The 24,678-nt window shown below is 43.8% G+C and overlaps 1 pseudogene across 1 annotated transcript; it reads left to right on the top strand.

The window, feature by feature from the left end:
• The first annotated feature begins 5,001 nt into the window (after window positions 1-5,001).
• LOC311099833 lies at window positions 5,002-7,686 on the top strand (annotated as a pseudogene). Its single transcript has 2 exons — window positions 5,002-5,008; window positions 5,180-7,686. The product of its transcript is annotated as an uncharacterized misc_RNA (transcript).
• Window positions 7,687-24,678: the final 16,992 nt, after the last annotated feature.

The raw sequence follows: 24,678 nt of genomic DNA, 5'->3' as shown, positions 1-24,678 counted from the left end.
GTGCTGATATTGTCTTTGGTATTATTGCTTGTAACAACGTTTGCTTGCTAGCTAGCAGCCCATAGAGCATTGTGGATTGTGTAGTCGATTTGAGCTGCAACAGATTTCCATGTTATCAACCTTATTGTAACGCCAAAATGAAACATTTGTTAACAAAAAATATTGTTCTCAGATATTATTGTATAACACTGTAAATTAAAGGAATGAGTGGTTTTGGGTTGATTTTTCTGGTAAGATTCTTTTGGGAAACCAGGCCCAGATATTTTGCTAGTTTGCAGATTGTAACGCACTAATGTGATGCTCCAGACCAATAATGGACTAAAAGGGCCTAACGTTAGTCATTATAGTCCAAGGACCTTACATCGATGATTATATTGCAGTGTTATTTAGTATGGTGATTGGGATTCATTGCAATGTTCAGAGTTCTATTTTTGTTGAAGTTTTGTGTGTGGCATAATTTAATAGGAAAGACGACGGACGGTGGTGTATGTATGCCAAAGAATACCCTTTTTGTCAAAACATGAAATGTGTCTGTAATATCTCTTCCAACCAGAGCACTTTATGGAGCCTCCTAAGGATGTGTTGTCACATAGCTGCTCTGTATTGTGTGGAAATAGGGGAAAGGAAGGAAAACTGAGATTTTTTTATTTTGGAGGTCCTGTACTGTTATTGAGGACAGGTTAGAGAGGGTTAGCTGGGTTCTAGCTGATGATGACACAGGCTGTTGGGTCTCCTACGTTTTTGTTTACATGCGTCAGCCAGTGTTGAGCATCTAAAAATGGCCGCCACATGGTCACCAAGATGACCGCCAACATGGGCGTCTCTTCCCTCCCAGAGAATCCAGTTCAACAGCGCCCCTACGTCTTTATTTGGACAGGGAAGCTAAAAGTTTAATTTGGCTCTATATTCCAGAATTTTGGATTTGAGATCAAATGTTTTATGAGGCGACAGTACATAATATCACCTTTTATTTGAGGGTATTTTCATACATATCTGTTTTACTGTTTAGAAATGAAAGCACTTTGTGTCTAGTCCCCCATTTGAAGGTGTCATACGAATTTGGCCAAATGCACTTAGTGTATTGAAGTAGTCAGAAGTTTGGTACATTGGTCCCATATTCCTGGCACTCAATGATTACATCAAGCTTGTGACTCTGCAGGCTTGTTGGATGCATTTACAGTTTGTTTAGGTTGTTTCTGAAATTAATGGTAAATAATGAATTGTCATTTTGATTGTGAGTAAGAATAGAATATGTTTCTGAACACACTAGTGTGGATGCTGCCATGATTGCGGATAATCATGAATGAATCGTGAATGATGAGGAGTGAGAAAGTTAGAGGCATCAATATTATACCCACCCAAAAAATCCTAACTCCCATGTTATTGGTAATGGTGAGAGGTTAGCATGTTTTGGGGGTATGATCTTTGTTCCTCTGTAACTTTCTCACTCATCATTGTTGATGATTCATTTGTGATTGTCCGTAATCATGGTAGCATTCACATTAATGTAGAAGTGTTCGGAAACATATTATATTCTTATTTACAATAAAAGTGACTCCAAAATGACACAATTCATTATTTACATTCATTTCTATTGGCCACAACCTTATCCGAAACACAACCAGGGCAAACTGCAGGTGCATCCAACAAGTTTGTGGTCACTGGCTTGATGTAGTCATTGCATGCTAGTAATATGGGACCAATACGTTAACATGACTTATTTTATTAATTTCCCACCGTTTTATACACTATAAATAAAAAAGTATGTGGACACCCCATCAAATTAGTGGATTGGGCTATTTCAGCTAAACCCGTTGGTGACAGGTGTATAAAATTGAGCACACAGCCATGCAATCTCCATAGACAAACATTGGCAGTAGAATGGCCTTACTGAAGAGCTCAGTGACTTTCAACGTGGCACCCACGGGGGGCTAGTATGAAGAAAAAAAAAATTAATGTATGCACTCACTAACTGTAAGTCGCTCTGGATAAGAGCGTCTGCTAAATGACTAAAATGTAAATGTAATGTAATGTTTAGAGGCGAATTGGCTCTGGCAGCCTAAACAGCCAAATACTCCATCTAAACGTGAATCGATTCACAATTGCGCTATGGTTCTAGAAACATAAAGCCCTCTTCTTTCATATCACATCAAAATAATTTCACAAATGCAAAATGTACACTTACTCTCAGCAGTACCTCTGCTGAGGGGAGGACGGCTCATAATGGCTGGAATGGAGCGAATGGAACGGCATCCGCATCAAACACATAGAAACCATGTGTTTGATACCATTTCACTGATTCCGCTGCAGCCATTACCACAAGCACGTCCTCCCCAATGAAGGTGCCACCAACCTCCTGCGCTGTACACTGACACTGTTTTAACTGGTTAACACTGTTGCAGCCTACAGTATTTTTCAGTAACAACATGTTTGTGGCTTCCATCTTCTGTTTACACACAGGTGTTCGGAGACACAGATAGCTCATTAGCACAGATAGTCAACTCTGTCTGTCTGTTTTCAGTAAACAAGGGCTGTAATTTGGCCATGTGGTAACCCTAACCCTATAAAGGTGTGCAGTAACCTTATGTTTTTTAAAAATGATTTCTCGCTGATGTGAGAGACACGTTCCTTATGTTTCCAAAACCATACCGCAAGCGATGCGTGTTAACGTTTAGAGCACGAGTCGGGGGCTCTTAACAAACCTCCCCCTCCCATAAGATACTATGTCAATAGGCGCTAAAGGAAGTTAGCAACCAATTTTCAACCAACCTTAACTTGTCGACCTTAACTTCCCAAATTCCCGACTTGAAAGACGACCAATGTCTTCTAAACGTCCATGTCTAGTTGCAGAGGGTTTGTTTGAATTTAGAAAATGCTCTGTTATTAAATTGTTTTGCTCCATGAAGTAATTCAACAATGCTACATGTGACCTCAGTCTGGATGCACAAATCAGTTTTTTTAATTTCTGAAACATGTTGCTTTTGCACATGACCTGCCATTACCATGACAACCGCTTCAAATTTTAAAGGAACAGTGACAGGACATGAGCATTGCACCTGTGCTACTTCAGAGACTACATTAGTGTGAATGGGCAAATCTATATGGTCACATGTAAAACTGATTTGAACAATCTGGAGAAAAAAATCTGAATTGGGTTCTTCGGGTGGCACAGCCACTGTGATACCAGCTTTCTGGGTACACAGTCTGGAAAAAAAAATAAAAAATAGGGCCATGGATCAGAAAACCAGTCAGTATCTGGTGTGACCACCATTTGCCTCATGCAGCGCGAAACATCTCCTTTGCATAGAGTTGATCAGGCTGTTGATTGTGGCCTGTGTAATGTTGTCCCACTCCTCTTCAATGGCTGTGCGAAGTTGCTGGATATTGGCGAGAACTGGAACACGCTGTCATACACGTCGATCCAGAGCATCCCAAACATGCCCAATGGGTGACATGTCTGGTGAGTATGCAGGCCATGGAAGAACTCAGACATTTTCAGCTTCCAAGAATTGTGTACAGATGCTTGCGACATGGGGCCGTGTATTATCATGCTGAAACATGAGGTGATGACGGCAGATGAATGGCACGACAATGTGCCTCAGGATCTCGTCCCGGTGTCCCTCTGCATTAAAATTGCCATCGATAAAATGAAATTGTGTTCATTGTCTGTAGCTTATGCCTGCCCACACAATAACTCCGCAGCCACCATGGGGCACTCTGTTCACAATGTTGACGTCAACAAACCGATTGCCCTCACAACGCCATAATCGCTGTCTGCCATCTGCCCGGTACAGTTTAAACCGTGATTCATCCGTGAAGAGCACACTTCTCCAGCGTGCCGGTAGCCATCGAAGGTGAGCATTTGCCCACTGAAGTCGGTTACGACGACGAGCATGCAGATGAACTTCCCTGAGAAGGTTTCTGACAGTTTGCAGAAATTCTTCGGTTGCGCAAACCCACAGTTTGATCAGCTGTCCAGGTGGCTGGTCTCAGACAATCCCGCAGGTGAAGAAGCCAGATGTGGAGATCCTGGGCTGGCGTGGTTACACTTGGTCTGTGGTTGTGAGTCCGGTTGGACGTACTGCCAAATTCTCTAAAATGACGTTGGAGTTGGCTTATGGTAGAGAAATGTACATTAAATTATCTGGAAACAGCTCTGGTGAACATTCCTGCAGTCAGCTTGCCAATTGCACACTCCCTCAACTTGAGACATCTGTGGCATTGTGTTGTGACAAAATTGCACATGTTAGTAGCCTTTTATTGTCCCCAGCACAAGGTGCACCTGTGTAATGATCATGCTGTTTAATCAGCTTCTAGATATACCACACCTGTCAGGTGGATGTATTATCTTGGCAAATGAGAAATGCTCACTAAACAGGGATGTAAACTAATTTGTGCACAACATTTGAGAAATATGCTTTTTGTGCACATGCTACATTTCTGGGATCTTTTATTTCAGATCATAAAACATGGAACCAACACTTTACATGTTGCGTTTATATTTTTGTTCAGTGTACTTCTGTCTTGTGCTCATGCCTTAGGTGATGAGCATTCAAATCATGATAGCCACACAGACCCGAGTTTAAGTTGGGTTAATAATACTTTCCTGTGGATATTTTGTCTTATATTTCCATCCGATTTTAAGGACGAAATCAGCAGACAACAGGTAGAGTAAGTTCAAATTCAGTTTATTCAACATTCTGACTTGTAAACGGACTGTTTGGTAGCGATGTGTGAGGAAGGAAATTCCACACTCGGATTCAAAAGGGGCAAGGATCCTGGAAGCCTACTGTTGTGTGTGTGTGTGTGTGTATATATGTATATATATATATATATATATATATATATATATATATATATATATATATATATATATATATAGATAGATAGATAGATATATTTTTTTTTTTGTTTGTTTATTATGTGTTTCATTGAAAAAGATAGGCACCACTCTTGCTCAGAATGAAAAGTTGATGTTTTTTTTTTACTTTTTATGTTAACATGAAATGTAGGCCGTTCTCATACACGTGAAATGCTCACATAGATTTGCATACAATTGAATATGCAGCATTATTATAAAATGCTCACCATAACCGTAGTCAGTGAAATACAGGGCTAATATAATGAATGTTCCTAGTGTATATTTTAACTCAATAACCCCCTGCATCTCATTTTGCAGGTGAGGACACTGCTGTGAATGTTGAGGACCAGAATAATATGTCTGGAACTACAGAATAACATCAGGAACTACAGATGGACCACCTTGGACATCCTCTCTTTCCTCCGAGCCTGTCAGTGAGAGCTGAACCTGTGCCTCAAACGCTGGGACATTCAGTCGGTTTAAGACTAGACGAGCATCTGGGTGTGGCTCTGGATGTTGAGGAGATCCTGGAGTACTGGAGACTGGACCCTGTTTGCAGCCCTGGAGGTTCAAAGACAGGAGTTGGAGATCCAAAGACATTCCCAGCCGGTAACAAGACACCAGCAGCTATGATGGGGGATGTTCCTGTGTTTACTCTAGCTTCACAAATGGATATGTCCAATGGAGGAGTAACATGTGAGCCATGTGATGTTAAGAAAGTACCTACAGAGACCAAATGCAGTGAATTGATCTCCCTTCACATTAGATCCAAAGAGAAGCAGCAGTCAGAGTCTATTAAAAAGAGTGAATTGGATTTATCTCAGTGTAAAAGTGAGATTATGTCTGAATGTCCTGAGATGAAAGTTGAAGATCCTATTTGGGCATATTATTCTCAGAATGAATCCGGCATGACTCCAGTTTTACACAAAACCATCCCAGTCAATAAAGAGTCCTTAAATGCTACTGTAGCTGTCAAAACAGAAAATGAGGTTGATTCTGAAATGAAAGTCGAGGATCCTATTTGGGCATGTTCTTTTGCAGAACAGGAAAAAAGGGTGACTAGTTTTGAAAGGAAAACATATGCTGCACATCTGAAAGAGGAACCTGTAGATATTGAGATTGGAGGTACTGAGAGTCCATTTAGCTCTGCTCTTGGATCATCCACCTCACAGGAAAACGCTGTTCAGCTGACTCTGACTAACAGATGTGATCAAGATGGAAATGGAGTCCTATATGCAGTGAAACCTGCCGAAGAACAAAGTGTGAAAAACTCTACAGAAACTCACTATGTGAAACGGGAAATGGTGGACATCAAAAATGAAGATCCCATATGGGCTAATTTTCACCTGAATGAGGTAAGAAAGGATTTGAAGCCAAAATATGATCATATAGCATCTCTGCTTCCATCAATTATAGAAAACAACCATCAGCCTCCAACCTTCAAGGAAATGCTGTCATTGAGGACTGAGAGTAGGCAACCCATCTATATGGTCAAAGTGTTAGTACCCACAATCACAGGAGGGCAGGAACACACTATGACCTCTGACCCAAAAGGCTTTCCTCAGCCCATTTCACACTGGCCCAGCAAAAAGCAAAGGTTGGAGAGCGAGCCTGGTGACCAATCGCTGGCCTCTAACTCTACACAGGCAAATAAAAACCAGATATCACACCATAAGCCACAGCAGCAAGATGGTACATCTGGGTTTTATACGTCTGCTCCGTCTCATCATACAGACATTTCCCAGTCAGACCTGGGTTCTCAGTCAAATGCGACAGAACCCTCATTACCAATGCGAGGTACAGGTATAAAACATCTGCATCAAACATCAAACACCTACATAAAACATCAACCATCTACTGCAACAGAAATGATAAATACCTGCCAACTATGTGGTAAATCCATTGCTTCACATAAACAGGACAAAGATCTGGGGGAACTGCCAACAGAGGCTGTAAAAGGACAGGGAAAGACAGACAAAACTAAACCCTGGACATGTTGTGTATGTAAAGCAACATTTAAAGGCCAAGGAATGTGGGGGTTTCACAGACAAAAACACATTAGTGGTTTAAAATGCCCTGAGTGTGGAAAGTGTTTTAAAACAAAACATAGCTTGGATGTTCATATGAAGACACATTCTAAGGAAAGGCCTTTCTCTTGTGAGGAGTGTGGCAAGACCTATCGCACTCTCAGCCTTCGCAACGCACACATTTACAGTTGTCACAAAACTCCTGACCATGTCTGTCAGGAGTGTGGCAAAAGTTTTAGGCAAAGAGCCCACCTGGACATTCACATGAACATACACACAGGAAACAGACCCTATCAGTGCACAGACTGTGATGCTACCTTCAAGTCACCCTCAGCACTGTATACGCACAAGACTATTCACACAGGTGAGAAGCCCTTTGCCTGCCCTCAGTGTGGCATGAGCTTCCGCCTCAATGGCTTTCTCACTGTCCACCTGGCCACACACTCTACCACCAAAGGAACACTGCACAATAAATCAGGGAAAAGCCCATCTAAGAGGGAGCAGTCGGACTCAGTCACCGTCTCTGACTCCACACCTCAAACCCCCACCTCTAGAGAGACCAGGAGTCAGAGGAAACTGAAGCAGGTGGAAAACTTAAGGTGACCTGAACACTATCGTTCCTCTTTAGAAACTATGATCTGATGATCCAAGGATGAAGCATATATTCTTTTTTCATCTGTATATTTTACAAAATCTTTGTGCTTAGTAAAACCTAGTTTTAGGTTCAACCTAGTTAGTGTTTTGTTGATTGCTGCATCACAATAAATAAAAACAAACACGTTTTGTCCAAATTAAACTAACTTTACAATGTCTGCGTTCATTTGTCTCCATTAACTGTTGTCATAGCACACTGGGGTCCTCAACATTGATAAAATCAGTGAACTGGAGACCGGGTTATGTTACCCCTCACAACGGCCACGTGTGCATTAGTATTAATATGACTGTTATTTTGCAATACAAAAGAAACCGGGCAGAACAAGAGTAGTATTGTGCAGGTAATATTTCCCTCCGAATAAGGTTCCTGCGAATCCTTTTGCTGAAGCACTTTTGATTGTGTGCTGGATGTTAACAGAACGGGCTGTGTGGCACAGGACGTAACGAGTGTGAAATATTGTATCATTGAGCAGCCCAAACTGCTGAGCACTACCTCAATGCAATACATCAGATCTACAACTGAAGGGCAGTAGACTCCATAGATTCGGATATATCAGTATTTTTTTTACAAAAACACTGAAGACATGTATCAAGTATATTAATTATTGATGCTGATTTCACAATGTATTTCACATTCATGGATACATTTGTGTGTTGATTTGGTGATAATGTTGAGTTGAGAAAATATATATTGGTATTGTACAAGTCTGTACTGTACTGGGATCAGAACAAAAGTACCAATGTACCAATGTTATATTTGCCCCAGCCTGAGATTAGAGTGAAACCTTTTGTTGGATGGGGGACGTGACAGGATGTTATACTCCTTAGTAACGTAAGCATATTACTGTTAGTCTACACCTGTTGTGCATGTGCCAAATACATTTGAATTAATGTCTGCTAAATGACTAAAATGTTACCACAGGAGCTCCCTAACCTAGGGCCCTGAGTCATGTGACCTGACCAGAAAAAACCTTTGGTGTTTAGAACTATAATATATCAGGGGCATGTAGGCTATACCTAGGGCCCAATGTAGTTTCAGGTCCATTGTCTGTAAAAGACCAATGGTCAGGGCACATGTTCATGAAAAAGGTACACCAGATCTACCACTAAGGGGCAGCAGACTCCATAGATCCCGATTTCTGATACTGTACATCAGGGATGGGCAACTTCGATGGGCATTGGGGCCACAAAAAAAACTGAACTCATCATGAGGTGCCACAGTGACTCATGGGTCTGCATATCCCCCCCCCCCAAGTTTAAATAGCTGGCCGCTAGACTAACTTACCATTCTAAATTTTTTTTGACATGGGCTAATTGAGTGACTGCTGATGCACAACCAAATTTCGAAATTGCACCTTGTGTAGTCAGTACTTTGAGACCCCGACTGAGTTCCTAAAAAAAAAAGTGTGCAAAGCTATCTTCGAGGCAAAGGGTGGCTATTTGAAGAATCTCAAATATAAAATATATTTTGATTTGTTTACCACTTTTTTGGTTACTACATGATTCCATGTGTTATTTCATAGTTTTGATGTCTTCACTATTATTCTATAATGTAAAAAATAGCAAAAATAAAGAAAAACCCTTGAATGAGTAGGTTTGTCCAAACTTTTGACTGGTAGTGTGTGTATATATATATATACAGTGGGGAAAAAAAGTATTTAGTCAGCCACCAATTATGCAAGTTCTCCCACTTAAAAAGATGAGAGAGGCCTGTAATTTTCATCATAGGTACACGTCAACTATGACAGACAAAATGAGAGAAAAAAATCCAGAAAATCACATTGTAGGATTTTTTATGAATTTATTTGCAAATTATGGTGGAAAATAAGTATTTGGTCAATAACAAAAGTTTCTCAATACTTTGTTATATACCCTTTGTTGGCAATGACACAGGTCAAACGTTTTCTGTAAGTCTTCACAAGGTTTTCACACACTGTTGCTGGTATTTTGGCCCATTCCTCCATGCAGATCTCCTCTAGAGCAGTGATGTTTAGGGGCTGTCGCTGGGCAACACGGACTTTCAACTCCCTCCAAAGATTTTCTATGGGGTTGAGATCTGGAGACTGGCTAGGCCACTCCAGGACCTTGAAATGCTTCTTACGAAGCCACTCCTTCGTTGCCCGGGCGGTGTGTTTGGGATCATTGTCATGCTGAAAGACCCAGCCACGTTTCATCTTCAATGCCCTTGCTGATGGAAGGAGGTTTTCACTCAAAATCTCACAATACATGGCCCCATTCATTCTTTCCTTTACACGGATCAGTCGTCATGGTCCCTTTGCAGAAAAACAGCCCCAAAGCATGATGTTTCCACCTCCATGCTTCACAGTAGGTATGGTGTTCATTGGATGCAACTCAGCATTCTTTGTCCTCCAAACACGACGAGTTGAGTTTTTACCAAAAAGTTCTATTTTGGTTTCATCTGACCATATGACATTCTCCCAATCCTCTTCTGGATCATCCAAATGAACTCTAGCAAACTTCAGACGGGCCTGGACATGTACTGGCTTAAGCAGGGGGACACGTCTGGCACTGCAGGATTTGAGTCCCTGGCGGCGTAGTGTGTTACTGATGGTAGGCTTTGTTACTTTGGTCCCAGCTCTCTGCAGGTCATTCACTAGGTCCCCCCGTGTGGTTCTGGGATTTTTGCTCACCGTTCTTGTGATCATTTTGACCCCATGGGGTGAGATCTTGCAGCCCAGATCGAGGGAGATTATCAGTGGTCTTGTATGTCTTCCATTTCCTAATAATTGTTCCCACAGTTGATTTCTTCAAACCAAGCTGCTTACCTATTGCAGATTCAGTCTTCCCAGCCTGGTGCAGGTCTAAAATGTTGTTTCTGGTGTCCTTTGACAGCTCTTTGGTCTTGGCCATAGTGGAGTTTGGAGTGTGACTGTTTGAGGTTGTGGACAGGTGTCTTTTATACTGATAACAAGTTCAAACAGGTGCCATTAATACAGGTAACGAGTGGAGGACAGAGGAGCCTCTTAAAGAAGAAGTTACAGATCTGTGAGAGCCAGAAATCTTGCTTGTTTGTAGGTGACCAAATACTTATTTTCCACCATAATTTGCAAATAAATTCATTAAAAATCCTACAATGTGATTTTCTGGAGAAATAAATTCTAAATTTGTCTGTCATAGTTGACGTGTACCTATGATGAAAATTACAGGCCTCTCTCATCTTTTTAAGTGGGAGAACTTGCACAATTGGTGGCTGACTAAATACTTTTTTTCCCCACTGTATATTATTTAGCATATGTAAAGACAAGATTAAATTAAGAAAAGTGTTTTGGGTGACAATATTATTACTTGTGAATTATGCCCAGTGTGTGCATTAAGGCCAGAAACAGCACATACCTTTTTCCCCCACTGTATATATATATATAATATATATGTGTGTGCACACTTAACCAGCATGGCTACCACATACATACACTGAACAAAAATATAAACGCAACATGTAAAGTGTTGGTCCCATGTTTCATGAGCTGACATAAAATATCCCAGAAATGTTCCAGACACACAAAAAGCATATTTCTCTCAAATGTTGTGCACAAATTTGTTTACATCCCTGTTAGTGAGCATTTCTCCTTTGTCAAGATAATCCATCCACCTGACAGCATGATCATTACACAGGTGCACCTTGTGCTGGGGACAATAAAAGGCCACTCTAAAATGTGCAGTTTTGTCACACAACACAATGCCACAGATGTCTCAAGTTTTGAGGGAACTTACAATTGGCATGTTGACTGCAGGAATGTCCACCAGAGCTGTTGCCAGAGAATTTAATGTTAATTTCTCTACCATAAGCCGCCTCCAACATCGTTTTAGAGAATTTGGCAGTATGTTCAACCGGCCTCACAACCATAGACCACGTGTAACCACGCCAGCCCAGGACCTCCACATCCAGCTTCTTCACCTACGGGATAGTCTGAGACCAGCCACCTGGACAGCTGATGAAACTGTGGGTTTGCACAACCCAAGAATTGCTGCACAAACTGTCAGAAACTGTCTCAGGGAAGCTTATCTGCGTGCTCATCATCCTTACCAGGGTCTTGACCTGACTGCAGTTTGGCATTGTAACTGACTTCAGTGGGCAAATGCTCACCTTCAATGGCCACTGGCACACTGGAGAAGTGTGCTCTTCACGGATGAATCCCGGTTTCAACTGTACCAGGCATGTGGCAGACAGTGTGTATGGCTTGGTGTGGGCGAGCGGTTTTCTGAGGTCAACATTGTGAACAGTGCCCCATGGTGGCGGTGGGGTTATGGTATGGGCAGGCATAAGCTACGGACAACGAACACAATTACATTTTATCAATGGCAATTTGAATGCACAGAGATACCATGACGAGACCCTGAGACCCATAGTCGTGTCATTCATCCGCCACCATCACCTCATGTTTCAGCACGATAATGCACTCCCCCATGTCGCAAGGATCTGTATACAATTCCTGGAAGTTGAAAATGTCCCAGTTCTTCCATGGCCTGCATAGTCACAAGACATGTCACCCGTTGAGCATGTTTGGGATGCTCTGGATCGACGTGTACGACAGCGTGTTCAGCCATTGAAAAGGACTGGGACAACATTCCACAGGCCACAATCAACAGCCTGATCAACTCTATGCGAAGGAGATGTGTTGCGCTGCATGAGGCAAATGGTGGTCACACCAGATACTGACTGGTTTTCTGATCCACTCCCCTACTTTTTTTTAAAGGTATCTCTGACCAACAGATACATATCTGTATTCCCAGTCATGTGAAATCCATAGATTAGTGCCTAATTTATTTATTTCAGTTGACTGATTTCCTTATATGAACAGTATCTCAGTAAAATCTTTGAAATTGTTGCATGTTGCGTTTATATTTTTGTTAAGTATAAATTGGTCCGCATGCCACCAGTTGTCCATCCCTGCTGTATGTCAAATATATGTACAAAGCCACGTCGGGAAAAAGTTTACAGTAATAGGCTCTATTAAATGTATAACCTACAAACAGTTAGCGCTGAACAGACAAAATGACATTAATGGAAATAAATTGCAATTTCATACTGTTTGTGTTGGTTTGGTCATAATGACTGATTGTAATTTAGAGGTCCTTTATTGTACCCAAGTGGAATTGATCCCCTCGCTTGACTCGATTTGTCAAGTCACACTCCATTCATTGGAAGCCAGCAGCTACAGGATTGACTGTATATGAATGGCCAAAAGCCATCAATGATGTCACCATTCATTCATATGTAAAGACTCAATGGCGCATTTGAAGACTATGAAATCGATTTTAGTGACTAAGATGGCGTCTCATGGGGAAATTTTCAAGATAACATCAGAAAGACGTTTACATTTTAGTAATTTAGCAGACGCTCTTATCCAGAGCGACTTACAGATAGTGAGTGCATACATTTTCATACTGAGGCGAAGCGAGAGGGTCAACTCCCGTCAAAATCTGTCTACGCAGGGATACAGCGATAAGCAGACCTCCTGCCTTCCCACCTTAGGGATAATGACTCCCATTGTTTGGGCAGGGTTGGGAGACAAGACCATCTCGTCATTATATTATGCAGGCAATCTCCCCTGGGCTATAGACGGGTTGATTGTTAAACAACAAAACCAACACGTGCACAACTATGGGGCAAAACAGACTGGGTTTGCTTAGATTGTTGACATGTAAACTATATTTAGTCTCCAATGTTTATTGAAAACATAAATATATTTGCACAATAAGCACTTATCTCTCAAACACATCTTGGTTAGCTAGCTAGTGAATTTAGCATTGACATGAAATCACTCAAAACACCTCAAAACAAGACATGGTTTCAACAACAAGATTAAACTAGCTGAAATGAGACACTTACGACACCCTACATGGCAGTTTTTTGTCATTGTTTCTGGCTATCCAGAGCCACAACAACTCATGGGCTTCTGCCCTATTGAAATGTGCACATCGTTTTCGTGACGTTGTCAGCTAAGAAGGAGGGGGTCGATCCTGCCCTTAGGCTGCTGCTTCTTCTTCTTCTATGATATCATGGCGGTCCACAAACAATCGTTTAAGTGCATTCCACCACCTACTGTGCTGGAATGTACGATCAATCATGATCTGTCCAATTCTGTACTACCATGAAAATAAAATTCAAAACCAAATAAATCCCTAACTTCTACCACACCCTCCCCCCAAAACCCCTCCCCAACCCCATTAAACTTGATCTATATCATGCTGAAACACTCCACCCTTAGGATTGTTCACCATGTCAACAACCATTTCAACAGTAACATCTGTTACCCCCAATATCTCTTTTGCCGTCTCCACAATAACCTTCAACCTGACATTTCTGCTTTTCACACCCCGAGTCGTATTGATAACCTTATCAATAAAACCTATGAAGTCAACTTTATTCATTATCAAAGTGTCCTTTGACACCGCACATTCATGAGCACAAGATTTCTGAACAGGCCTCGAAACCATGCCAGGACCATCAGAAGCACCAGCCCTGACAGTAGGTCCACTTACTACAGGTACATCCATCTAAGCTCCATCAGTCCGCACTGTAGTTCCACCAATCTGTTTTACGGCCTCTGCATACGATACATCATGACTGATCCTATATCTCTGAGCCTCTCTAGCTTCTCTCTGTATCTGGCATCCACCAAATGCTGCACTGTGTTCTCCCCACAATTTAAGCACTTAACCTTCACATTGCTTCCACATTCACCGTAATCATGTGCCCCTCCACACTTGGCACATATTTTATTTCCTTTACACTGAGCAGCTACATGTCCCATTCTTTGGCATTTAAAACACTGCAGTCCATATGGGACAAATTCTCTAACATTGAAACTAAGGAATCCTATCTGTACTTTTCCCACCAAGACTTTCTCCAATCTCAGCATCACTGATAAGCTTTCACTTCTTTGACCCTCTTTCCTACTGATCAACCTTTTGGCCTCAATCACTCTGCCTCCCTTCACATTTTCTTTAATGTCATCTGTGGACATAGATATTGGGACCCCAGTGATGACTCCTCTCAATCTAGCGTAAGCACCAGGGACATGGCTTTTAATCTTCTTCCCATTAAGCTTTTCTATTTTCAAAATATTATCTTGCTGAGACTGGCTACCACACGATATTAACAATCTACAATTTCCAATTAACCGAGCTAATTTCACTTAATCTATCTCTTTCTCTACGGCATTAGTTAGTCGGATAGGGTGTAAGTGAGGCCCTGCGGTCTGCCCTCAGGCTGGGCGGCTCTCATGTTATGTAGCACTATATTGGATCACTCCAATATGTTATCCTTCCGCACGGCAGGATTAGTCCCATGTACCGGGTAGTGCTGCTGCTGACCCCTTAAATAGGGTGATTTAGTGAAGAGGGTAGTGCTGCTGCCGACCCCTTAATTAGGGTGATTTAGTGAAGAGGGTAGTGCTGCGGCTGACCCCTTAAATAGGGTGATTTAGTGAAGAGGGTAGTGCTGCGGCTGACCCCTTAAATAGGGTGATTTAGTGAAGAGGGTAGTGCTGCAGCTGACCCCTTAAATAGGGTGATTTAGTGAAGAGGGTAGTGCTGCTGCTGACCCCTTAAATAGGGTGATTTAGTGAAGAGGGTAGTGCTGCTGCTGACCCCTTAAATACCTGCCGCCACACTACTTCCACCTCTTCCTTTTCTCAGCTCATTCTAGAGAGGTTTTGCTTGGTAAGAGCTCTATGTTAGAGTGTATAAGCGCAGAAGTATACCCGCAGCTATTCAATAGCTTGGAACAGCTAGCTAGACAGCCTCTCCATCAGGGTGCTCTGCTGTCCCCCCACTCGGTTTGGCTTGTGCCATCTCGTTTGGGTGTTGTCCATGTTTTTATTACTTGTGACAGTGTACCAACCTGGGCGATACTTGGTTTGGGTTACCAGTATTGCAGCGCTGATGGTTTGTCTTAGTTGTCTGTGTGACTTGTCTGTTCACCGGAACCTTCCCGGTTTTAGCCTTCGGGTTCGGGGGACGTGCCTACCCCTTGGAAACTCTCTTTTCAGCTATTACACATCTGTATTTTATATATATTAAGGGTATGTGAGACAAGGGAGATGTACCTGTTGTTTATTATGAAAAGGAAATTGTACTAATTATCTCATGTTATGAAACAAACAAATGTTTTTGTCTGTCATTGTCTGTTGCCATTACAATTACCACCTAAGCCCTGTGGCAGGGCTTGAAAACTATTACAGACTACAAAGTGAAGCACAGCCGCGAGCTGCCCAGTGACACAAGACTTCCAGATGAGCTAAACCACTTCTATGCTCGCTTCGAGGCAAGCAACACTGAAGCATGCATGAGAGCACCAGCTGTTCCGGATGACTATGTGATCACGCTCTCTGTAGCCGATGTGAGTAAGACTTTTAAGCAGGTCAACATTCACAAGGCCGCAGGGCCAGATGGATTACCGGGACGTGTACTCCGAGCATGTGCTGACCAACTGGCAAGTGTCTTCACTGACATTTTCAACATGTCCCTGACTGAGTCTGTAATACCAACATGTTTCAAGCAGACCACCATAGTCCCCGTGCCCAAGGACACTAAGATAACCTGCCTAAATGACTGCCGACCCGTAGCACTGACGTCTGTAGCCATGAAGTGCTTTGAAAGGCTGGTCATGGCTCACATCAACACCATTATCCTAGAAACCCTAGACCCACTCCAATTTGCATACCACCCCAACAGATCCACAGATGATGCAATCTCTATTGCACTCCACACTGCCCTTTCTCACCTGGACAAGACGAACACCTACGTGAGAATGCTATTCATTGACTACAGCTCAGCATTCAACACCATAGTGCCCTCAAAGCTCATCACTAAGCTAAGGATCCTGGGACTAAACACCTCCCTCTGCAACTGGATCCTGGACTTCCTGACGGGCCGCCCCCAGGTGGTAAGGGTAGGTAACAACACATCTGCCACACTGATCCTCAACACAGGGGCCCCTCAGGGGTGCGTGCTCAGTCCCCTCCTGTACTCCCTGTTCACCCATGACTGCATGGCCAGGCACGACTCCAACACCATCATTAAGTTTGCCGACGACACAACAGTGGTAGGCCTGATCAACGACAACGATGAGACAGCCTATAGGGAGGAGGTCAGAGACCTGGTCGTGTGGTGCCAGGATAACAACCTCTCCCTCAACGTGACCAAGACAAAGGAGATGATTGTGGACTACAGGAAAAAAAAGAGGACTGAGCACGCCCCCATTCTCATCGACGGGGCTGTAGTGGAACAGGTTGAGAGCTTCAAGTTCCTTGGTGTCCACATCACCAACAAACTATCATGGTCCAAACACACCAAGACAGTCGTGAAGAGGGCACGACAAAGCCTATTCCCCCTCAGGAGACTGAAAAGATTTGGCATTGGTCCTCAGATCCTCAAAAAATTCTACAGCTGCACCATCGAGAGCATCCTGACTGGTTGCATCACCGCCTGGTATGGCAACTGCTTGGCCTCCGACCGCAAGGAACTACAGAGGGTAGTGCGTACGGCCCAGTACATCACTGGGGCCAAGCTTCCTGCCATCCAGGACCTCTATACCAGGCGATGTCAGAGGAAGGCCCTCAAAATTGTCAAAGACTCCAGCCACCCTAGTCATAGACTGTTCTCTCTGCTACCGCACGGCAAGCGGTACCGGAGTGCCAAGTCTATGTCCAAAATACTTCTCAACAGCTTCTACCCCCAAGCCATAAGACTCCTGAACAGCTAATCATGGCTACCCGGACTATTTGCACTGCCCCCCACCCCCACCCCCCACCCCATCTTTTTACGCTGCTGCTACTCTGTTAATTATTTATGTATAGTCACTTTAACTCTACCCACATGTACATATTACTTCGACTACCTCAACTAGCCGGTGCCCCCGCACATTGACTCTGCACCGGTACCCCCCTGAACAGTGAGGGAAAAAAGTATTTGATCCCCTGCTGATTTTGTACGTTTGCCCACTGACAAATAAATGATCAGTCTATAATTTTTATGGTAGGTTTATTTGAACAGTGAGAGACAGAATAACAACAAAATAATCCAGAAAAACGCATGTCAAAAATGTTATAAATTGATTTGCATTTTAATTAGGGAAATAAGTATTTGACCCCCTCTCAATCAGAAAGATTTCTGGCTCCCAAGTGTCTTTTATACAGGTAACAAGCTGAGATTAGGAGCACACTCTTAAAGGGAGTGCTCCTAATCTCAGCTTGTTACCTGTATAAAAGACACCTGTCCAAAGAAGCAATCAATCAATCAGATTCCAAACTCTCCACCATGGCCAAGACCAAAGAGCTCTCCAAAGATTTCAGGGACAAGATTGTAGACCTACACAAGGCTGGAATGGGCTACAAGACCATCGCCAAGCAGCTTGGTGAGAAGGTGACAACAGTTGGTGCGATTATTCGCAAATGGAAGAAACACAAAATAACTGTCAATCTCCCTCAGCCTGGGGCTCCATGCAAGATCTCACCTCGTGGAGTTGCAATGATCATGAGAACAGTGAGGAATCAGCCCAGAACTACACGGGAGGATCTTGTCAATGATCTCAAGGCAGCTGGGACCATAGTCACCAAGAAAACAATTGGTAACACACTACGCCGTGAAGGACTGAAATCCTGCAGTGCACGCAAGGTCCCTCTGCTCAAGAAAACACATGTACAGGGCCGTCTGAAGTTTGCCAATGAACATCTGAATGATTCAGAGGAGAACTGGGTGAAAGTGTTGTGGTCAGATGAGACCAAAATCGAGCTCTTTGGCATCAACTCAACTCGCCGTGTTTGGAGGAGGAGGAATGCTGCCTATGACCCCAAGAACACCATCCCCACCGTCAAACATGGAGGTGGAAACATTATGCTTTGGGGGTGTTTTTCTGCTAAGGGGACAGGACAACTTCATCGCATCAAAGGGACGATGGACGGGGCCATTTACCGTCAAATCTTGGGTGAGAACCTCCTTCCCTCAGCCAGGGCATTGAAAATGGGTCGTGGATGGGTATTCCATCATGACAATGACCCAAAACACACGGCCAAGGCAACAAAGGAGTGGCTCAAGAAGTACATTAAGGTCCTGGAGTGGCCTAGCCAGTCTCCAGACCTTAATCCCATAGAAAATCTGTGGAGGGAGCTGAAGGTTTGAGTTGCCAAACGTCAGCCTCGAAACCTTAATGACTTGGAGAAGATCTGCAAAGAGGAGTGGAACAAAATCCCTCCTGAGATGTGTGTAAACCTGGTGGCCAACTACAAGAAACGTCTGACCTCTGTGATTGCCAACAAGGGTTTTGCCACCAAGTACTAAGTCATGTTTTGCAGAGGGGTCAAATACTTATTTCCCTCATTAAAATGCAAATCAATTTATAACATTTTTGACATGCGTTTTTATGGATTTTTTTGTTGTTATTCTGTCTCTCACTGTTCAAATAAACCTACCATTAAAATTATAGACTGATCATTTCTTTGTCAGTGGGCAAACGTACAAAATCAGCAGGGGATCAAATACTTTTTCCCCTCACTGTATGTATTTTACAACTTGTCAAATAAATTCAATCAAATCAATCAATCCGTCTTGCACCTTTTGTTTTTGACAAAATGTTTAAAAAATGTATAATCTTCGTAAATGATATCATCGGTAGGACTGGTGGAGTTATGTCGCACATGCAGCTAACAAAAACATATGGAAATGTCTGCTCTACCCAAAATTACAACCAAATAATTGCAGCATTACCGCAAAAATGGAAGAGGAAAGTGGAAGGGGGAAAAAGTAAGGAACTTGTCTGTCGGCCTTGCATTAAAGAACATAATTGGTTAAAGAAAATGGAACTCAGGGTGGTTCGCCTAGCTCTTTAACAGTTCCAGCCCTACCTGGTAGGACAGCATTTCCTGATTCAATGGCTCGGGAGCTCTTGCCGTGGGCCCAGACCCGCTTGGCATTGCTGCGAGCAGCACATACCCTTGGGGTCCTGAACAATGCAGCGGACATGCTCTCGAGAGACGGCCCGCCAGGGGAGGGACTAGAGTCTACACCCTCAGGTGGTGCTACAGCTTTGGGACAGATTCAGGAAAGCACAGGTGGACCTGTTTGCATTTCAGGAGAACACTTATTGCTCCAGCTGGTTCTCGATGTCGGAACCTTTGGGTCTGGACGCCCTCGCTCACGATTGGCCAGCAACGCTGCTTTACGCTTTCCCACCATTTCTCCTGATCACAGCTACGCTAGACAGGGTAATCTTGATTGGCCACCAGCTGGTCTTGATAGCTAACTGTAAGTTGCTCTGGATAAGAGCGTCTGCTAAATGACTAAAAATGTAAAAAATGTAAATAGCTCCATGCTGGCCGAGACTACCATGGTTCAGCCTTCTGTTGTCTCTCCTCTCGGGGACCCCATGGCAGCTGCCCTTGAGGCCCAACCTTCTAATCAGGCTGGGGGGACACTGTGGCATCCGGATCCGGACCGCCTCCAGCTTCGGGCTTGGCCTCAGGACAATGTGGTGAACACGTTACGGAGCGCCATGGTTTCTTCCACCAATGCGTCATATCAAATGTTGTGGGGCATATTCTGTACCTGGTTTGAGAGCCATATGTGCAAATGGTTTTACCAATTTCACAGTCACTGCTCGATGCGGGCCGAGCGGCATCCACATTGAGAATGTATTTAGCCGCTAACTCTGCATGCCATGACGAAGGCCAAGAGGGAGTTTGACGTCTGTGTCCAGCAATGGCCCGCTCGGCGGCAAACTGGAACATTGACGTGGTGCTGTCAGTGCTTTCTAAGCCGCCCTCGAGCCCCTAGAGTCGATGACTTTGAAGTACCTATCCATGAAGGTGGCATTCCTGTTGGTTATTACCTCCACTAAGAGGCTATTCGTTTGCTATGGTGAGAGAGTTCTGGGCCAGAGATCTGGGCCAAAGACTCTCACATTGGATTGTGGACACTAATACTACAGCATATCGGCTGGCCAGCCGGTCTCTGCCATCTGCTCTAGTGGCGCATTCTACTAGAGGAGTAGCTACATCGTGGGCACTGCTCCGAGGAGTTCCCCTCAATGACATTTGCTCCTTGGCCAGTTGGGCATCGTCTAGCACCTTTTTCTAGGTACTATCGAGTCATTGTTATCCCCGTCAACGGCTGTGCTGGGTGTTGCCTCCTCTTCCCTGAGTGGGGACGGAGGGACATAGCAACTATGACTGCCCTGAGCTCAGTCCTACGGGACTTTGCTCTCTGTCTGGCCCTTACCTAGTTCACCGATTAATCTGGTATTGTGATACCATATTGGTGTGATCCAATATAGTGCTACATAACGAAGGTTACGTATGTAACCACGGTTATGTGAGCTATTGGATCACTCCAATCCTCTGTCAGTGATTTACGGCGCCTCTAAAAGGACACGAGGTGGAAGTAGTGGTGGCAGCTATTTAAGGGGGTCAGCCGCAGCACTACCTGGTACACGAGACTAAATTGAAATTCTTACTCTGAATGTATCCAGCCGCGCAGAAGGATACCATATTGGAGTGATCCAATAGCTCACATAACCGTGGTTACATACGTAACCTTCATTGTGTGACTGTCTGAACCATTTGGTTTCACTTTCACGGTAGTCAGAAGAGCTCTGGCTCTGAAAAGTCACATTCGGAACACAAGCAAGTTTCTCTAGTGGGGCTGGTTTGTTATTGGGAGATCCATCAAAACTTTGGGGAACAGTGCACATAATCTATTCAATTGTATACAAGGTGCTGTGTTATAGTAACTGCTTCATTGAAGAGACCGACCAGCCTAAACTTGGCAACAATCTCTCCGTAAATTGAATGTTCTTCATACCCGTCCCTTACTAGGGGAGAGCCCATTTTCTCAGATTACGCAGAAGCTAGAATGCCTTAGAGATGTCAGTACGCTCCTAATGTGTGGAGGACCTTCTCCCTACAAAACAAACAGCACAGTCTGACCATGTTTCTCTGAGTTATCAATTTCTTCGATGTTAGTAAAAAAAAATATGGACCCGGAGGTGTTTTTCGGTTGTAGAGTTGTGTTTAGTTTAAGGTTGCAAACATATGTCCTTTTCTTAACCCGTCTAGTGACTAAATTATAGTATAGGTTTCAAGTATCATGCTAGCTAGTCTTGGGTGTTATGTGGCGTTCACGTACTAGTCGGAACTAGGAAACTGGGAAATTTCCAACTTGCTAATTCATTGAATGTGGCATGTGATTAACTACAACCAGCTAGCAAGTCAGAAATGTACGTGTTTCCTAGTTCCGACTAGTATGTGAACCCGGCATTAGCCTGCGAGAAGTTACAGGAGAGATGGGCAATAGAGAGAAATAGTAATGGCGTCTTTTTGTAGGCACTAACTCCGCCATGCTTCGTTGGACAAAGCCTATGGGGGGTAAAATTGCGTTTTTGTAGGGTTTTTGTATAAATGCCAAAAATAAGGTCTGTGGTAAACACAGGCTTATGAGATCTTATACGTTTTGTTCTATGAGATAATCTTCATCAGCTAACATCACTTTATGTGATTTTTTTTGCATTTATGTAATAAAAGCACATAAAGGCTTCATCATTCATAAAGGTCATGTTAACTGACTGATATTATCTCATAGAACAAAACGTATAAGATCTCCTAAGCCTGTTAACGTCAGACCTGATTTTAGCAGTTTATCCCAAAACCCTATTCTTTCCCCATTCATTTTCCCTATAGGGATGGCTGGACGAACCAGAGGTAACTACGTTTTTCAGGGGGGTGAAGCTCAGTGTCTACCGGTGTCCTAGCTAGCGACTGCTGTGTACCGGAGTCCTCCTAGCTTGCTAGCTAACAAGTTAGCACACCGTGTTCTTTGCTCCCACCTGCCGAACACCTGCCCTCACCATTGTTAACAGAACTGCGGGAAAGCAGTGCCTGACAGGTGGGGGCGAAGGACACTGTCTACCGGTGTCCTAGCTATCGTTAGCTAGCTACCTATCCCACCTGCTCTGTACAGAAGTCCTAACTAGTTTTTAGGTTAAAAACGAAAGCGGCAATTAGCAGTATAAAGAATAACAAAGTGTCTTCCCCGCCCCTGTTTCAGTAAAAAGCTGAGGGATGTGGCTGGAGAAATGAAACCTCTCTCTATACTTTGTTTACAAAAATGTGAGTAAAACAAGCGTATCTTTTGGATTCTGATGGAGTACGACAGTTGAACTAAACTCATTAGGCATTTATAAGTTATATTCTTCAAGATTCAATGGGCACATTTTATTAACTTATACATCCCTTGAAATGTAGGCCTACGTTCTCACACACGTGAAATACTCACATTATATTATATTGCATATCTCCCTCAGGTGAGATTGGGGAAGATACAGGCCTACCTAGACTGTCTTCGGCTTGGACGAGCCGTGTCCAAATTACAGTGTCAGAAGTTCCTCGGCCTACTCACGTCGGCTCCTCTGCTGATTCCGCTGAGCCTTCTTCACTTCAGGCCACTCCAGCGATGGTTCAACTCTCACCATGTGGCACCAGAGACGACACAGACATCGTCAGCTATGATGAATGCATGTGTGAGGACTCTGTTGAAATGGTACTCTCACTCCTTCCTGTTGGAGGGAGTGACACTGAACAGAGTCCACCGCAGGGATCTAGTGTGCACCGATGCCTCGCTAGCGGGTTAGGGGGCAGTGTTAAGAGGCATGGCAGAGAGCGGACGCTGGAGCCCCGCATGGAGTGGCGAGCACATCAATGTGCTGGAGCTCAGGGCGGTTCGCCTGGCACTCCAAAAGTTCCTGCCCTACTTGGAGGGGATGGTCAGATCAGACAACACCCCAGTAGTGGCGTATATTAATCACCAGGGGGCACTGAGCTCACGGCACCTCCACGAAATGGCTCGGAAGCGCTTAGCGTCACTGCGGGAAGCATACATCCCCGGGGTCCTGAACTGGGCAGCGGACATGCTTTAGAGAAATGGCCCGCCAGAAGGGGACTGGAGTCTACACCCTCAGGTGGTGCTACAGCTGTGGGAAAGGTTCGGGAGAGTGCAGGTGGATCTGTTTGCATCTCAGGAGAACACTCATTGTCCCAGCTGGTTATCGATGTCGGACACTCCAGGCCCTCTGGGTTTGGAAGCCCTCGCTCACGATTGGCCGGCAACGACACGTAATGCTTTCCCACCATTTTCCCTGATCACAGCTACGCTAGACAGGGTCAGCTTGAAGGGCCACCGGCTGCTCCTGATAGCCCCATACTCGCCGAGACGACCATGGTTCAGCCTCCTGTTGTCCCTCCTCTCTGGGACCCCATGGCAGCTGAGAGTCCCGTGTAGCACTTGTAGGCGATGGCGAGTTGCCTAGCTAGGCTCATGCATAGAAACACGACATTGGGTCTAACGGTCGTCTCGCGCCGAACTGCGAATGTGCAGGCCGTCAAATCAAAGGCACTATTTCGATATAAAGTTGTTTTTTACTAAATTGAAAACATGTCAATTTGTCACTTTCACGAGGTTGGAGTAATAACATATTCAACTACTTTAGACACTGGCTCGAATCTAGGTTGTGCCTTTAGATTTCGAGAAAAATAACAACTATGGAATAATTTTTCACTTCTCTCATTGACTTTTTAAACCCCAAACCCTGGCCTGGTCTGTTTCGCAAGGGTTCCCGGATGTTGCGCCTCTGGGTTTAGAAACTCTGTGAAAATAAAATGTAGCCAGTCATTGGTGGCGTTCCCCTGCTCAGACGTTGCATGCATCAAGCAATTTTTGCATGCTACGTTATTGACTGTATCATCGAGTTAGAGATTGCTTTAACTATTTGCACATCGTTACAACACTGTATATAGACATAATATGACATTTGAAATGTCTTTATTCTTTTGGAACTTGTTTGAGTAATATTTACTGTTAACTTTTTATTGTTTATTTCACTTTTGTTTATCCATTTCACTTGCTTTGGCAATGTAAACATGTGTTTCCCATGCCAATAAAGCCTCTTGAATTGAATTGAATTGAATTGATTGCTATAACATATGATGTGGTTCGCTGATACTGAAAATGCCTAACAGGCGTTGCAAGAAATGGCATCCGTCAGCAACACCTGGGCAGAGGACGCTTCCATTGCATGTACCAGAGGACACGTCATTCATATGCGACGGTGAAACGCCCCTATCT

This window comes from Coregonus lavaretus (assembly GCF_964263955.1).
Source record: "Coregonus lavaretus genome assembly, chromosome: 24".
NCBI classification, from domain to species: domain Eukaryota; kingdom Metazoa; phylum Chordata; class Actinopteri; order Salmoniformes; family Salmonidae; genus Coregonus; species Coregonus lavaretus.
This window is presented reverse-complemented; position numbering and strand designations above follow the sequence as displayed.